Here is an 18087-nt window from a genome sequence, read left to right as displayed (position 1 = left end):
AGATGTGTGGGCATTATTCAGGGATGCACTACAATTATGTGCTATGACATATAAATCATTCATGATAAGAATATTTGTAGTGTTAAATAATATTTTCACACAGGTATTAGTGAAGCAACATCCTATGATTTCAAATTAACAATTTTCCTTCAATCTTCCCTATTAAGAATATTTGCATTTTCACTCTGAAGTTCACCATTACTCGACTGCTCATTACCTGAAAAGAGGAGATAAGAGGGTGATATCATTCCAAATAGTCCCCTGTTAGCAGATTGGCACATATTAGCCAATAAATACAGGACTAACTGGTAATGAAACTACCATGGCCAACTGTGAAACAGACACAAAAATGCAGACACATAAAAAAGTATAGTGTCATGAAACCATCTTATCAGTCTGCTGGATCTGTATCTGCAATGACAGAACAAAAAGACTGTCTCATTATAGACGTATTATTTGTCTTAACCTGTTCCTCTCACTCCAAACATACTCGTCAAAACTTATAGAGCCATAAATCAGCAGCAGATGAAAACTCCTTGACAGGATTAATTATCTAATGTTAACACACTGACTGCCAATATGTCATCCTAATGAAATGCAGTGGCAACAGATTTGCACTTCAACGACACTTCAGTGACAACTGCTAGTTTGTGATGGAAGTCTTTATTGTCCATAATGTCTGAGTGATAAAATAATATTAAAAATGAAAATGACATTCATTTATTTCTCATGTACAATTCTCATGCTTGCTAACAGTGCATTCACAATTACACAGATGTAGCAGTACAGTGAATCAACACCGAAAATAGAAAGCAGATGTACATTTTGGAAAATGTTAATCTATTATAAGTTCAGTGTAGGACCCTTGTACAAAAATCCATCAAAGTTAAACAATATGTAGATCCATTAGCTTAACTAAATGTATGTTGAGTTGATTTTTCCATAGTGCACCTCTCCAGATTTGGTTGACTGAGCTGTTCCATACTGTCTGAGGGGAGTACACTCCACAGTCCCACTGAGTTTATGTCACAACTTCTCAGTCCAAGTTGCTGGCGCTTGATCCCGAGAGACAGATTGTTAATGACACGGCCCATGCTGTCAGTAGCCATGCCAGGAACAGACATCTGCTGCAGTCTATGTAGATCCACAGTCCAATCCAGGATTAAGTATGGCCCTCTCCATTCCTAGAAACATAATAAAGAAACGAATGATTGACTGAATCCAAAAAAAAAAAAAAAAGCTGCTTAAATCCTGAACCGTGACAATGATCACTGAATGTACATTATTTTTAAGCAAATGCTAGAAATTATTCTTTTAAGATAAAATGAAATAAGTTTGTCTCAGATGACCAGAGATTTGTAGAATAGACAAAATCGATCAAGACGCGAGCCGTGCTGATCACTCTAACAGAACGGATCTGGTTGCTTTCAGAAACTTTCCACACAGAGCCTAGAGGATTCAAAGGGATGTCAAAAAGTTGCAGATGAACCATCCAGGACCTCATCTACAGCACACAATTATCACATTACTAGTGGTGGTGAGATCAAGGCTGTAGACAGTGTGTGTGTGTGTGTGTGTGTGTGTGTGTGTGTGTGTGTGTGTGTGTGTGTGTGTGCTGATTCCAGCACTATGGATTCAAATCACCGGGCTCGCTCGCAGTGCAGCTGCAGCTCGCTATATTTCAGTCCAGTACAAGGCTTAAGAAGTCAACCTCACATCACTCCCAGCTATTCTGCCCCAGAGACAGAAATAAATGGGTGGATTGCATGAAGGAAAAATCCTGATTAGAGAGGTAAGTCTCATTTCGATGATTAAAGAAAGTCTACTAATCAGATAATAGAATATCACTCGGTGTGGAACATGCGCATGGGAGAACACAGAAGGGGAATTGATTTTATTTCCAAAACAACAGCTGGATAAATTAGCTGCAAAATATATCTTTTTAATGTGAGAGCACAGCGTTTTTCTCAACAACAACTTGGACCGCTCTATAACAGCTGTTGTTATCATTGGATTTGATTCCAAACGACACCCGAACATCCCAAGGTGAGGTAATGCAGGTGGGTGGCCTCTTTGACAATGTGCGCTTAGCTTTTACCTGCGCTTACACCAACACACACCTCTTACAAATAATTTCCCACAAAAATGACAGCATGTTGTCTGCCCCCGCACACTCAACCCCGGGGCTGCCATGGCAGCAAAGTGACGGAACCGGCCCGTCTACGCCATAGCCCACAGGGAAGGAACAATGTGTCAGAGGATAAGTAGTCATCCATCAATGTTTCTCATCTTCTTTCTGCCTGTCTGCACCCTGAGCTCATTTACCTGCGAGGAGTCACGTTCCACCGCCGTGTAGGACGTGGCCTCACTCTCTTACTCTTCCTTCATCTCCCTCCTCTTTCCCCTTCCTCTCTCCCTCCCCTCGCTGGGCCTCACAGATCACCTTCTCTCTCCATCTTGTTTCCCCAGCACTCTGTCCCCACTATGTTTCTCACTTCAATCCCTGTCTAAGTCAACAGCAGTCACACTCTTCATTATCAAATACTCAAATATTCAAGTAAAAAGTAAAATTTTCAATTTAAGAATCTTGCTCAAGAAACTGTAAATAATACTTTGTTAAAAAAAAAAAAAAATCAAATCAAAATTCTTTGCATTTTATTGTTTACAGTGTGCGAGCCAATGTAAAATAATGAAAAACAACACTTGTTGATTTAACATTTTTTTGGAATGAATAAGGAAGCAGCTCAAGGCTCAAACAAAAGATATACTGAGATTTTATCTCCCTTTTTCTCCATTTCCCTCTCTCCCTCCCACAGTGGACAAATGAAATGAAATTTAAAACAGATTGATCACCAATGTGATGTGCCACCTACTTCAATATGATTGTGGGAGTGTTTTAGAAGTGGATATCTTTATAGTTTATGTCTTTTTTTAGATATAAAGCAGTGTGACCTGTTGTGGCCAGGTATATTTGCTGGCAACAACAAATATTAACAGCAATGTAACAATATAACATATAAAATATATAACAATAGAACAGCAGTTTGTGGGTTTTGTTCTCCTCCGTCGCACGACTTTCAAAGACAGCTGTTTCTTTTTTCTTCTACTAACTACACGGCTAACATCTTGGCATTTCCTTTCAGGTAGCTCTCACATCACGTTTATATCTCACATTTAGAGCAGGTAATAGGCTTACAGCGAGGGTACAAAAGGGAAATGTAGCAGAGAAAAAAGCTGATTACTGGCTCAAAAAAAAAAAAAAAAAAAAAAAAAAGCACTCGATACCACAAAGCTACTTTTTTATTCATTCCGTAAACTCGTAACGTGTTAATACCTTCCCCTGTCTATTACTACCTATCCTCACGGAGCACCTTTTCAGCCTCACGTCCCACCAAACTTATTGTACATGTGTTTCTCAAGCTCTCCCTTAGTCCCCCATTCTAGCCCATTCCTTCCCACATTTCTCTCCTGTGCTTCACCTTGGACGCGGGCCAATATAGCAGCATCAGCCTACAGTACCAGGTCCCAACCTGCCCGTCAGTCTCTGCCTGTCCGTGTGCGTCTGCCTGTGCCTGGGGCTGAGGCTGAGACCGGCCCCTATCGCCCTCCCTCATCAGCACATCTACCTGTCTGCTGGCTCGCTGCCATCCACACACACAGTTCCCCTTCATTTACTAAGAGAGAAGGGAGAGGAACTAGGTAGCAGGGGGGAGAAAAAGGGAAAAAAGGAGATAATGCAGGCCTAAATTCTTCAGAGAGCGACTACTCATGTTGGGGTCAAACATGTTTGACCTCCATTGAGAACACCCACGGCTACTCTGAGAGGAGCACGTATACAGTACCGCTCATTCTCCCTGCGTCCCAAACACACACCTTTCATTCAGCCTGCTGGCTGCCCCGCACACTCCCATCAACAGCTCCCTTTGAAGGCTACCGACTCTGGGGTGGGCCATCAAAGCATATCTTCATTCAATCCACTGAAAGGATCTGAGGCTCCCCGTGTTTGAAGTGATATCTCTGTGCCACTGCATTCTTTACCATGCTGTCACGACTGGAGTTACACAAAAAAGAAAGAAAGAAAAAGAAATGGCAAGATCATGGGCACTGTGCCGACGACACCACAACCCTGATTATGTCTCACGTATGTGTGAGCTACCGCAGCTCCCTCTGTTTCCTCAGTGAGCTTATCACACATTAGGTAGTTGTTTACAGCAACGGTCAGTGTCTGTATCCGATTGCACTGTGTGTGTGTGATGATACATATATTCAAACAAATGGGGAAAAAATGAGATGTGAGTCATTCTTACCTTCTGAATCAGTCGAGATTGTCTTTCCATTACCCAACTTCTCCTCTGGGCTCACCTGAGATCACCTGAAAGAGATTAAAGATGGGAAAATAAATACATTTAGAGTTGAAGTGTTTTGTGAAGTTGCATAACCGCTGTTTTAAGATGCCTGCTTAAGTACTGCCTGCTTTCTCTGTTCTTTTAAAGGACATTGTTGGGCCAACTGCAATCTTATAATGACCACATGACTCAGCCCTCATCCAGTATATCTGAACAGAACATTTAATAAGCATTTAATAAAACTGCCACATAGATCACCCCACCCTGTTTTCAATTGTAAATCTAAGGTTTCAGTGCATCGCAACAGTACCTGGCAGTTCAGGAGAATGGAAGCGCTTAAAGTAGTTTTTCCATTGTACCATTTCAAAATTATTTGGTGTGCTGGCTTTATAAGGTTAGCAGGTTGGGGCAGACACTGGGTAGAGACTTACAAGTTTCTTAATACACACAGGTTTTAATGACCTTTTTGACTGAAGCTGTGCTCTCTGGACCAGTGACAGCTCAGGTCTCTCTTCGCCCAATCACAAACACAGGTGCTCTCTGGCTCGGGGTTTCACCGTCCCAGACCTGTTACCTTGGCAACAAATGCACTGTTTCCAAGTGACACAAAGCCTAAACTTAAGAACCTCTTTTCAGGTCTTAGGGCTCCAAGAGTCGAGGGGAAAACAGCAATAACAGGACGGCAGGGAGAGAAATTGAATACCAGCAAATTGCTTCCCAGAGTTTCTGGAGGACATGGTAAAATGATTCTTTCTTTCCTCTCCCTTTTAAAATACCTTTCACTGGCACAAGGCACCATAGGTAGTTGTGCGCTGGTCCCATTTCTTTTAAATCTCCTCTTATATTTCAGCCTTTTTTTTTTTTTTTTTCTCGAGCTATCGTACTGAGGTAAGTGAGTTATCATGTACGCCAGCAAGCTAGAGCAGCATGTGGCTAGGCTAAGCCTCCAGATGAGGTAATGTTTAGAAGGCTGGCGAGCCAAGAGAAGGGTTGGTAAGGTCTTGATTAGCTCAGGGGTAGGGGCTCTCTCTAATATTGGACACCCCTTTGTGTGGTGAGATTACTACCTTATGAAAAACTACCCCTGCTGACATGCCTGATGGGATCAGAGCTTCCTGACCACTGCATCCTCTTGCTTATGAGCCTTCTCCACACGCATGTGAGAAAACACACAGACAAACACAGGAGACGCACACGCAAACACTTCATCTCCTCACAAAGACAAGTGCATGAAGGGAGAGGTCACACACATACACACAGCTCGCAAGTGTGTGCGCAGTTTCTTATGCGCTGTGGATGCTTACACATATGCAAGCACGCACACACACGGACACATGTTGACACAAGCCGATGCGCACACATGGTTGCAAACGTCATCTCCTAGGGCCGACTCTCTTCCACTTGTGTATGTGATGACCACAGCTGATAATCCCCCCAGATGGAAAACAACCTGCATTTTGTTCATAAGGCCAGATGACACACACACACACACACACACACACACAAATGCACACGTACTGGCTATTACTTTGGTCGTCTCCTCAGGCCACTCTCCAATGAAAATCACATGATGGATCACGTCCAGCTCTGAAAAAACAAATGAGAATCCCCACCCCAAAAAAACATCAACAAACAATGTTAAAAAAACAGAGAGGATTCAGAGGCAGAGCTTTCAGGGGATTTGATCCTTGCAGTCCTCTCAAGAGGGCTGGGGCTATAGGATGATTTCAATTATTTGATATAATTTCTGATGGTCCATTAGTTCAAAATAAAGCTCTGATTATAAGGGATGTGTAAACAGAAAGTTGCAAACAAAACCCACATCAGACTCTCAAACAGAGCCGTACTTTTTTCCAGATGTGTAATCGTCAGCTAATTAGCAGTGCCCTTACTTTCATGTAACCTTTCCCAAATAAATCTTTCTTTAAAACCAAGAACAACAACTGAATAAATGCAACATGCTGGTTTATTCGACCACACAGCAACTTCAACACCTTTGCGAACACAAATATTTCTACTGTTTAGCAGCCTACGCTAACAAACGCTCATATTTCTAGAGTGCACTCTCAGAAACAAACATTTGTGGCTGCACTCATGAGCTGATGCGCACACACACGCGCGCACACACACACACACACACACGTGCATGTGCACCACTCAGGGACACTGGCACAACCTTGCGCCAGTGCTCCTTTAAACCAGTCATGTGAAACGACCCGTTCCTTTCTGCAAATCAGATTACATCTCTGAGCTGAGGTCTACAAGTCCACACACACTTAGAACTCTGGGCTCAGGTCCACACACACACACACACACACACACACACACCTACACACACATACACACACACACACGGCCTAATCAGATTTTGCCCCACAAACCTCCTGTCTCTGTAAATGTATGCAAACCACCCCATATCAGCCAATCCTAGAAATACTTTTTCACTACATGCAGATAGCTTATGTATACAGTGTATACAGTATACTGACTAGCCCACTATGAATATGAATATGCCTAAGGTTAAGATATATTTAACCAACAACCAAACCAAAAAAAAAAAAAAAAAAAAAAAAAAAAAAAGAAGCATACCCGAACAAAACAAAGTAAAACAGGGCAAAACCTAATTTTCTCTGTCAAAGAAAATCATAGAAAGCTGCGATAAGCTTCCTTTCAGCAGGGCTCGACTGCTGTTTGGCAGCTCCTCCACAGAATGAGCACATGTGGAAACATGTTTATAGTGAGTTTGGCGGGTACGCAAATGATAGATGATTCGCGAATGATTCAAGTCCTATTCAGGTTACCAAGCTCTGATGTGTTTCAGCACAAAAGAAAAAAAAAAAAATCACACTGGTTTCCTCTGCCTAACCGAGCATTAAATTTGCCAGGCTCAGTGAAAACTTTTCTATTTTATTTCATTTTTTCGTGAACTTGATTCCTCCATTGACAAGGATGAATAGAGAAACAAGCGAGCGGGTGAATGTAACTGCTCTGCCTACTCCATATACATGATGTGCACACTAACACCTTTATGCTGAACACTTTTCTATGTGTGCACATCTTATAGCTTTAGGGATCAATCTTGTAGACATGTACAGGCATTCTGTCTTTCCTCCACTCTTTCTATGTACGTTTGAATTACAATAGAAGCTGGCTGGCTGGCTTCTGATGGACTGCGATGCTTAATCAAAGCCAGACAGTTGGAGGAGGTACAAGTCTCCTTCCCTACAGGATCTACATTAGGCTCCACACTGGTAATCAGCAAGCCCTTCAACTACATCAGCATGTCCGCTGGCCCAACCAACAGCCAGCAGAGATAGAATCGAGAACCAAATGTCATTTTGTCTTTACAGCTTTGTAAGGAAACTTAAATGACTTCTCTATCAACCTTGGACAATCCATCAGGACTGAATCAGTCCTAAACAGATCTGCTGTCGATCTCTTTGTGCTCCTTTTGGCTTGGTGCCACATTTAGTATGTGCAGGTCGGAAGCTGGAAGGTGGTGGTTACCAGTCTCAGGCAGGCTGTCAGACAGACCTCTGTCAGTCGCACAGACGTTGATTCACGGGGTCATTTTCTCTTCATACGACCGGCAACATTTGAGAAGACCACAGATGGAGGGTGGTAGCCAAAAGAATGGAGGAGCAGAGAGGCCGCACCCTGGGTTAGATTGCACTGGATGCTCAGATAAGAGGACAGGGAAGGGCAGAGTACGGCAGGGAAACAAGGGGGTCGGGAGGGGCTACGGCTGCCCCAGGAAGACCTCACTCATCCCCCAGATCACCTGCCACACCTGCAGAGCACAGGAGTCTGATTCTGCCACACAGCGCCATTGGCTAGGATTCGGGAATCAGTCATCGGATCCTCAAACTGAACTCAACCGGATCCGCCGTACAGTAAATGCAACAGCAACTCTGCATGTTACGTACAGAAAGGTTGAACGTGTATATTTCTATCAGTAAAGTCATAATAAGTTGTTATTTATTCTCAAAAGCTGTGGTGTAAATCACGATGCATTACGGTTGGCGCTGCAGTATTTCTCACAGCACACACACACACACACACACACACACACACACACTGGCAAAATAAATCACAATCTAGTATCTTCATCTGGAGTGTATTTCCTGTCTTCCAGGTTGGCACACAGCCACTGGTTCCTGTTTTACCCTGCACTCTATCTCTCCGTGTTGCAGCACCCTGCCTGCACATAAACAACGGTCTTACCACTGAAAACAGGGACAGGGACCATACAGTCGAGTCCTTTAGCTTCCGTTCTGGGTGTTAAAAAACCTAGAGGCCATGGGATATATTCCCAAACATCTGGAAAAATACGACATGGTGGATTAGGGCGATTTGGGAGATGGTTTTGACAGGGCCAGCTCTTCATTTTTGCTTAATCCTCTCACCAAGGAGCAGAGAAGTGCAATTATCAGTGTCATACGCTGACCCATAACTCAACGAGGAGTGGAAACAGAAAAGAGGATAACAAAGTTACAGCAGGCAGCCCTTTAATAAGATAAATTAGACAGCTGCACCCTCCTCCCAGGGTGTAGATCATGTGGAGGAAAAAGCCTTGCTTGTGTGTTTAATTTTACGAGGTGAGAAGCTAAGGGACAATACTACTGAGCACCAAACGGTGAATTTTGTTTGACACAAAAAAGCCACCAAACAATTCCCTCTATCACTTCTGCAAATCTCAGAGTCAGTAACCAGGAGTGGTCACAGGAGCTGTGAAATGTTAGTTTTAGAGAGAAGGTAAACAGCCTCTCCCATGGTGGGCCTGTACCCTACACAGAGTAAGCACATGTTTCCTATTGTGGTTAAAAGGGAAGGGGATTAGAAGTAGTGCAGGCGGAGCCACAGTCATACACCCCATGGTGGGATCACAGTGCTCTCAGGTCTTTCAATACTGCTGATCTAGTCTGGTTGGAAGTGACTAGACGCCATGGCCCGATCTATCAGGAGAGTTAGGTGAAGGCCTATGTGGAGCCCAAATTTGAGGCCTTTCTTTGGGGGTAGGCCCCAATGTCCCCATGCTGACAGAACTGCCTGGCTCTGAGGCTGGCAGACACTCACACAAACACTGGTTAGGTAAGGGATATGAAAAGGTGTTGAAACTGAGCGGATTTGGCTTTTCAGGGGGCCTATAGTGTTCCTCTGAAAAAGAAATCACCTTCAAAGCTCAAATTAAGGATGGAAACAGAGGTAGAAAAAGAAAAAGATTAAGGTATGGTAATATAAAAAGGCTGAAAAATGAAGAGGAAAAAAAAAAAAAAAGTTTGTGGTCCTTGGTTTAGGCTGCCAAATATGGGGTTTGCCTCCTGTGGCTTCAGGGCACATTCAGGTACCACAGGGGACAGTTTAAGCAGGAGACTGTGACTGTGCAGCCAATTAAAGGACACTTTTAAAAAGGCACACAGTGCAGGGGACGCTGAAAAAGATATGCATAGTGGAGCATATCTGCACTTAGCAAATGCTGCCAATTAACCAGCACCCCATGAAGCTCAGCTGTGCCTCAGCTGGACAGCTTCCATGTGCAGTGAGTAAAACCTGTCTTTCTATACAGGGTAAAAAGGGATGCCGAGGTATGGTCCAAAATTCGGTCACACCCAGTATTAGTGTCTCCACTGAGGGGTTCAGGGCATGTGTACTTTAGTAGTGTTTGTCCCTGAGGTTTTACTGAGTGTGGATCAAGCTGACTCTTTATGTGTGTATATAAAATCATGACCAGTCATGTCTGTAAACCACAGGTTCACTGAATGAAATGGGATCCTCTAAGGCAGGTTTAAGATAACTAGTTTAAGTTAGCTGCTCCAAAAAGCTACAAGTTGTCGTCCTCAAACTCTTGACCTTTTAGCCCACACACATAACACATAATTGCAAGCTATACATCTGTCCCTCTTGAAGAATTTGTGTGTGAATGTGTATGTGTGTGTGTGTGTGGGGAAGAGGGTTGTTGCAGATTTGCAGAGCTCTCTCCCACATCCACAAAACACTGTGTGGGTGAGAGTGTGGTATGGCCTGTGCGTGTTCATGTTTTGAAACTACAAACAGATTTAAGCGGCGTTCGGGATCAATTCTTTAAAAGGTCAAGCTTGAGCAAGTTAACCAGTAAGCCCCTGTTCCCTTTCTGCTCCAGGTGACTCTCGGCCAGTACTTTCACTGCGCTCAGGACAGAGACGTAAGCACTACTTTTGGCCACTCTCTCCTTTTTCATGACATCACTAGTTTCCGTTTCCAATGACGCCATGCTGACATTCAGTGTCTTTGATTAATTGGTTCCTACAGGGCTCTTGCAGTGTTCCATTTGAGGAAAAAAAAAAAACACTACATGAATAAATAAATTTTTAAAAAACACAAAAAACAAAAACACTTTCATAAGCCATGAATTATTAAATCTCAACGCGCCTCCAGCCACTTGCACAGCCACAGAGCAAGATTCTCTGGCACCGGATAAAATATCAGCCACAGTCACAGAGTTTTCCTATTGACACTGATCATAGTGTTACATGGGACTGAGTTAGAGGGGATATCTGTCAAACATCCATGATTAGAAACATCCTTGAACGACACAAAGTGGCACACACACTCACACATATATAAACGCACCCACACAGATGCACGCAAGCACAAACACTTTTCAGACTTGCCTAGCAGTTCTCTTAATGTAAATGTCAGTGACTGCACTGGTGGAAAAAGGTGGGATGAGGAGCACATCAAGGCTAATCCGGGCAGGGATTAGGACTGGGCAAATATCAGCAATAAATAAACAAATGACGAACATTCCCGGCTTGTGTGGTTACAGGCCCTGGGGCTCCAGTGAGAACCCAGCAGGGTCTGGATCCAATCCCCGCTGTTTATCAGTCCGAGGGGAAGCAGCCACTTGTGAAACCTCCATGACAAACACAGGGAGGACAAACCGAGAATCAGGAACAGAGCAGTCCAACCGAATACTACTCTTGCTTTGTTTTACAGCTCTGATCCTCGCGGAGACATCTCCTGGGATTGAGGGGATTTTATGACACAGCAAGGCAACACTGGAGAGGCACACCTGTTTCGCATTATTGACAAAATATTGATTGTTTGGTCAGGCGTAACCGTGGAGATTATTGTAGGGGAACGCTGGACAGAGATAAAGCTACGGTGGGCCATAAATCCACTTCAGTAGCAATAGGGTTAATTAGCGGCGTGTGATGAAACTGTGATCAAAGATAATGCAATGAGAGCAGGTTGTAATTTGGTCCAGGCAGTTTTCCACATCCAGGAAAGAGTGCCAAAGAGGAGAAAGGGCTTCCACTGGAAATGCAGACACAGCAACATCTTGATCCATCTCTGCTACTAACTCTTTTAGCTTGTATTTGACATCAGATGGAATGCTCCGCTAGGTCTTACTAGGCTGGATGGTCACGGGCTGTAATCTCAGTGTGTGTGCGTGTTTGTGTGTGGAGATATGTGCTTAGAGAAGCAGAGTCTTCCCTTCACTCTAATCCACTTTTTCTGTTTTGCTCCACTGTTCTGATACATGGTGGAAAAGTGCGAAGACAGCAACTATTTGCCTTCTCAGTCTGCGCTGCTCACAATGCTTTACCTGCTGCGCCTGGGGACTCACCAAGCCTGAAGGACTCTGTCCCCAAACATGTCCCGGCACAAAAGCCATCTGGGGTGCGGCTGAGAGCTTTAGCTACAAAATAACTCTTTCAATCTGCACTCTGCGTGGTTCTGACTGGAGGGCGTTGGGGTCGCCCATACCAAGACTCTTACTGCACTCCTCCTTCTCCTCCTCCTCCTCTTCTACCCCCTCTAATCCTGGCCTACATGACTGACTCCGACTGAAAGCCCCACACGCCAGAGGTGGAAGCCAAAGCACTGCAAGATTCAAAAAAGACCACCTGCTCATCAAACTAAATTGCACTCAGTGAAGGCAATAGCAAAAAAAAAAAAAAAAAAAAAAAAAAAAAAAAGAATCAAAAAGGGGGGGAGCAAAAGGGGAAAAAAATGAGTAGGAATAAAAAGAAAGACAAGTCACAGCTCTCCCTCTGTGATCCTGGCAGACAAAAGAACAAATTGCATTTCTGCATCGTGGCACTTGAGGGTCACAATTGACAGAGGGGGTCCACTCTGGAGTGGGGTTGTGCGTGAGCATGCTGATATAGGTTCCATCAGTTCCCACAAGAGAGAGAGGTGCACGTACAGGCCTACCTTTCAGCCTTTCATCTTGGCTGCTTTTGTATTCCTCTCCACTTGCCTCTCTGTTGTCTCTCCCCTCTATTGTGCAGAATTGACTGTTATTATTCCAAACAGCATTATCTTTATTAATGCCACAGGTCTCAGGACTGTGCACTCCCTGGGAGCCAGGTCCAGGCCGAGCTGCAACCAATCTCCCTAGATAAAAGCCCAGCGGAGAGCTGTATGCCGGCCAGACAGCTAGGACAGGCCTTCATCCTCCCTCCTCTTTCTCACAGAGAGGTATATGGCCTACAAAGACCATGATATAGCTTTAATCTTGGCACTTTCAGTCAGACAAACATTTGAGCTGAGAGCAGCTCTCTAGTCACCCGAAAGCTTTAGTCAGAACAAACAGGTTGCATTGTTAGCAAATAATTTAAAATTGCAAGATAATGATCTAAAAGTTTCGATAAAAAAACCTTCAAGGTAAGGGAGAAGTTTGTGATGTCATGCACAATGTTTACTGTTCAGGTTGTAAATCATGAAACTGTATACTCTGGTGCTGCAGAGAACACCAGCATGTTTTATGAGTGTGCCCTCTGGCTTGTATTCGTAGTCGTATGTGGGGTTGAGACTGTTTTGCGAGGTAACCCATGCGTGGCGAGTTATTTTAAAGGTGGTGTGGAGAGCTGACGTGTGGCCGTGCCAGTGCAGGGCAGGCCGGGGCAGGCCAGGGGCTGGGGGTCCCGGCTTAGTGCCTCTGCGCCCCTCGCTTTGGTGGTCACACTGCATAAGCTCCCGGCCTGAGCCCGGACACTGATTTATGGAGCATGAGGATTACCATCAAACCAGCCGTGAGGACCACCCAGACGGTGGCACAGGACGACAGCCACACCAACACATGTAAGCACACATATACACACACGCATACGCATACACATACACATACACACATGTTCAAACATACCTTTCTTACATTTCTTACACATCCACAGAAATCCGCATACATACACAAATAAAAGGTTACACACATACATAAATCTCTCAAAAATACTATTTAAGATGTTATGCAACAGTAAATTATGTTATTCACAATGTGCTAGGAATAACCCGGCATAAAAACCCACACATGCCATTCGGAATGGCTCTGCTAACCACTCATGTGCGGTGGGAGGGATTAAACCAAAGACCTTCGTCCTGAGGTCACTGAGGCTTCCTCACCACCACACATCACCACGCTCATCACGGTTCATATCTACAGGATGTGTCTGGTTAGGAAAGCCATTCCATTCTTATTGAATCACCTCATTTCTTTTTTCTCACATCAGTTTGCATGTGGTGTAATTGCAGTCTGATGACTTGTGTAATTCTTGATTTCAACTGACCCAAGCCCAAAACAAGAACCTTCCATGTAGTCGCAGATGGGAAGCAGAGACAAGGCGCTCACCCTGGCTTTCATCAAAACTTTTGTGAATTCTCTGAAATGGATGACATGCGATTTTTCTCGTGTTTTCTACACCGTTCAATAATTCATGTTGCATTTTCCTCGATGCAGGTTCTGGACGCCTCTGATTTTCATTCTGAATAAAATTCACCGTCTCTAATACTTTCCCACCAAATGACATTTTCATCCGAGAACATGTGCAAATACACTGAGCAAAAGAGGAAGAAAAAACAGAAAGAAAAGCACATATTTCTCACTTGCCAGGGCACAGCAGAACTCAGCCTCAAGGCACCAGGCGGATGAGCTGAACAATAAGAGTCAATGACAAATCGGACATGGTGCATTCCCTGGGCAAACACTCACCTCATAAAGAAAGACAGGTAGGCAAACACTCACCTGCCCTGAGCTAATAACGTGTGCGCGCATTACACACACACACACACACACACACACACACACACACACTTGGACTCATCAATAATTTGAGACAACGATGGGAATAAAACATTTAGGTAAGATGTGCACCAGGCTAACCTCAGCACAGCTAAACCAAACAACAAACCTCACCTCACTGAGAGCAGCTGATAGCATTTCCTACAGCTAAAAATCACTGGATACATCTGTCTGTCTCTGGATATTGTTCAAGTCTTAAATACCAAAGAGGAATGCAAGACTTGAGATCTGACAGTGTGTCGCTCTGTGCTGTGTAACTGTGCTATGTGAAGCGAGGAAATGGACTTTGGTATGATACTATTAAGGCTCTCTCTGTTTAGCGTTTCTCATAGCTGCACTGTAAAAATAAACAGAAGATGAATGATTTTAACCAAGGCCATCACAATCGCTGCAGGAGGAGGATTTCAGCAGTATACACAGATTGCAACACATCATAAGCTACATGAAGTCCTGCCCCTGTACACACAAAATACTGTATCTGTTGGAGCAGGCCGATGTATTTGTGCATGCGTACGCACTTGTATGTGTTTCTGACCATGTGTGTTAATGTTAGAAAGTGTGCATGTGCAGCAGGAAATCATTGATGACTGGACTCACTTTCCAACCAAACAAATCACACACATTTTCCCCTAAGGCCTTCCTTCCCAGCAGAGCAGAGCAAAGCTCCAGTGACAGCACCTCTCCGCTCTGTGGGACACACCCCTAACACTTCGCGACCACATGACTCCATCCAGCTGCCTTTCGATTGGACACTCAGAGGAGGAGAGAGAATGAAGAGAGGAGGGGGCGGTGGTGCTGGTGCTGGAGGGCAGCGGGGAGCTGGCTGGCAGCGGACACATGAGAGAAAACAAATTCCTGCCCCATCACCATGGAGATGAGTCAACAGCAGGTCGGGGGAGAGCGGAGAGGGCCGGGGGTTGTGGGGCATAGGCTGACCTGCTGTAGTTAACAATTCATCCCCGTATCCGGCTCCCAAATGATTGGGCAAACACAGAGCGCTGCGGAGTCAAAAGGGCCCCAAGGGGCTGAGAGAGGGGCATCACCCTGGGGTGACATGCTGACAGGCACACACTGGTTGGTAGAGGGTGGACCAGCCGAAGGAGGGAGTTAGGGATTGCGGGTACCAGCGGGGAGGGGAGGAGAGGGGGTTGAAGGGAGGTGGGAGGGGGGCCAAGTACATTGAGTACAGCAGACTACAGCACAGTCAAAAAACAGAGTTGTGGCTGAATTTTTAGCACGCTGTGATTAACTGATTTGCTTTAAGATGACATTTTCAGGATGAGAGGGATCTTTTGAAATTACCGGGAGAACTTTGTCCAAAAATATAGAATTTATTTATGATTTCTATACGTATATATATTTTTAATAAATTGGCCCAAACTGGCAGTAGAGATTGAAGTTAAAACAAATTAAATAGTTAACAGCATTTGGCTATCAATTGTGCCAACAGTAAAAGTATGAGTTGCGTCAGGAGTTTTATAAGTTTAAACCACAGCAACCCTATAAGTCTCTGGCACTTGGCCATTTCATCCAGATACTAAAAGACATTTAGAGCATCCGGCTGAGCTGGGCAGAGACAACCACAAGAACTGCGAAAGCAAAACCCCAGAGATCATGACAGTTTGGAGATGAAGACGGGACACAGTGCCACCCTAGGAAAACTAAGCTCCTTACGTAGAGCCACAGGGCTGGGGATAAGGTCCACGCAGATGAGGTGTACAGGGGAGATCTTTAGCATGGAACATAACATGGAAGCAAGCTGAAACCATTTGTTACGTCTCTAGAAACATATATACTCACGGTAAGGATCCCTGGGAAGCAAGGGTAGACATCTCATTCCGGGAATCTGGCTTCCTTGACTGTGGAAAAAAAAAAAAAGCAAAGGAGGCCAAATGTCACTTCACACAACAACTATATAGTATTACATTGCTATATGTGCTTAACTCTTGCCTCTCCATTTATCCAGCTGGGTTCATTTGCGTGGAACAGCGTGTAGAATATGTAATATGAGGTGAAACTGGAAAATAGTTCAAAGCCGCAAACCCACAGGAGCAGGTTCCAACACACTGACCACTTTAGTGGAGAGCTACAGTAAGTGCTGCCTGAGAAGAACGGGTCAGAGGCAGAAATAACAGATATGATCGACTGGTGGCTCTCATCAATGTCACACTACACAAAAAATAACCACAGGGGCTCAATAACATACTTTTACTGGACTGGACGTTCTGTAGCATACGATTCTGGCTCGGTTAGCACACGTTGGCATATCTGCCTATGCACTGTCACAGCTTGGTTAGCTCCGCAGAATGGTAAACCTAATCCCATTATCCAAATAGCCATGTCACTTTGAGGGTTTGAAATGTCACCATTACAGCGAGCCTTTCACTAGGCGCTGCTGTAAGGAGGGTGTGTGAGCAGAGAGGACCTGTTACTGGTTCTCCTCGGCTACGCACGTCAGAACACAGTGTTTTCATAAACACCACCGAAGCATGTCCTTCCTTTACTTGTAATTAGACCCCTCTCTATAATAATCCACCCAACAAATCTTATAAAATGAAAAACAGAACCACATCATTTCTTCTTAGGGCTCGTCTTTGTCAGAAAAGGAGCGAAGAGAAAGAAAACAAAACAAGATTAAAAAAAAAAAAAAAACAAGTACGACGTTAATAAAAATACCAGATGTAAAGAGTCACTTCTCGAAAGGTGTGTCATTGAGGGAGTTTGGGGCGAACCTTTGGCCGAGCCTGAAGTCTAAATTTAGGTTATTTCCTAAAATAAAAAGTGAGTTCAATCACTGGCACTGGAAAAGGCTTTCTCCTCCCCATTCATGACCTCAGCGGTACAGTCGGCGTCACTCATGACGAAATGCTAACCATATAAAATAACAAAAAAAGACCTCCTCAAATACTCTGAGTACATAAGGAAATAACCACAGTTTAATGTTCCCTGAAAATGATTCTATTATGGCAGGCCAGCTCCAAATCAACAGAAAAATATAGTTATGTGCTGCCTAAATTTAGAGAGCAGTTTCAAAACTAAACTAAATTACCTGACAGCAGCTACTTTTAGGAGTCAATACTGAACATTGTCTCTAATATAAAAACAAATAAAAATGCTGTGAATCTGTTAGCAAAGCACATTAATAAGTGAGAAGAACTTCAGTTTCTCTGGGTGTGTACATGTATGTGTGTATGCAGAACATGTGACACGTGTGAGAGTACTGCCACATATCACTGTGTTTGTTTACTGTATCTGTGCACACTTGGGACAGGCCTGTGTGTGGCGGGATGGGGAGGATGCCCGTGGGCCAGGCTGAGCAGTAAGTGAAGCAGAAGTCCCATCTAAGCTCTAAAGCACGCCAGCTATCAGGCCTGTAACTAAAACACAAGCGTAAACACAGGCGATGTTAGGGATTACACCCTGCAATACTGCCGCAGGAAACCGCAGACAGCACAGGTGTAAGCAGCCATCACCATGGACGCATTCTTCCCCATCTCTGTTCTGCCAATTGAGGCCTGATTGACAGCTCATCAACCTTTCCTTGTTGGCAGTGTGAAACTTGTGTAAACATCTTCAGGCGTTTGTGTGTCTGTGTGTGAGAGTGGGAGCCACAGGTGAGGCGGACACACACACACTGAGGGATTACAGTGGCCTAATCTCACATCTACGAAGCCTTGC

At 44.2% G+C, this 18087-nt stretch overlaps 1 long non-coding RNA gene across 1 annotated transcript in view; it reads right to left on the bottom strand.

The window, feature by feature from the left end:
* Positions 1-644: 644 nt before the first annotated feature.
* LOC115364074 (uncharacterized) overlaps positions 645-18087 on the bottom strand; it is a 57358-nt gene continuing 39915 nt past the window's right edge. The window contains exons 2-4 of the long non-coding RNA XR_003928634.1: positions 16210-16268; positions 4308-4372; positions 645-1184 (exon numbers count right to left, since the gene is read on the bottom strand). This is a non-coding gene — a long non-coding RNA (uncharacterized LOC115364074). The remainder of the gene's footprint in view (positions 1185-4307; positions 4373-16209; positions 16269-18087) is intronic.

This window comes from Myripristis murdjan, chromosome 8 (genome assembly GCF_902150065.1).
Source record: "Myripristis murdjan chromosome 8, fMyrMur1.1, whole genome shotgun sequence".
Taxonomy (NCBI): domain Eukaryota; kingdom Metazoa; phylum Chordata; class Actinopteri; order Holocentriformes; family Holocentridae; genus Myripristis; species Myripristis murdjan.
This window is presented reverse-complemented; position numbering and strand designations above follow the sequence as displayed.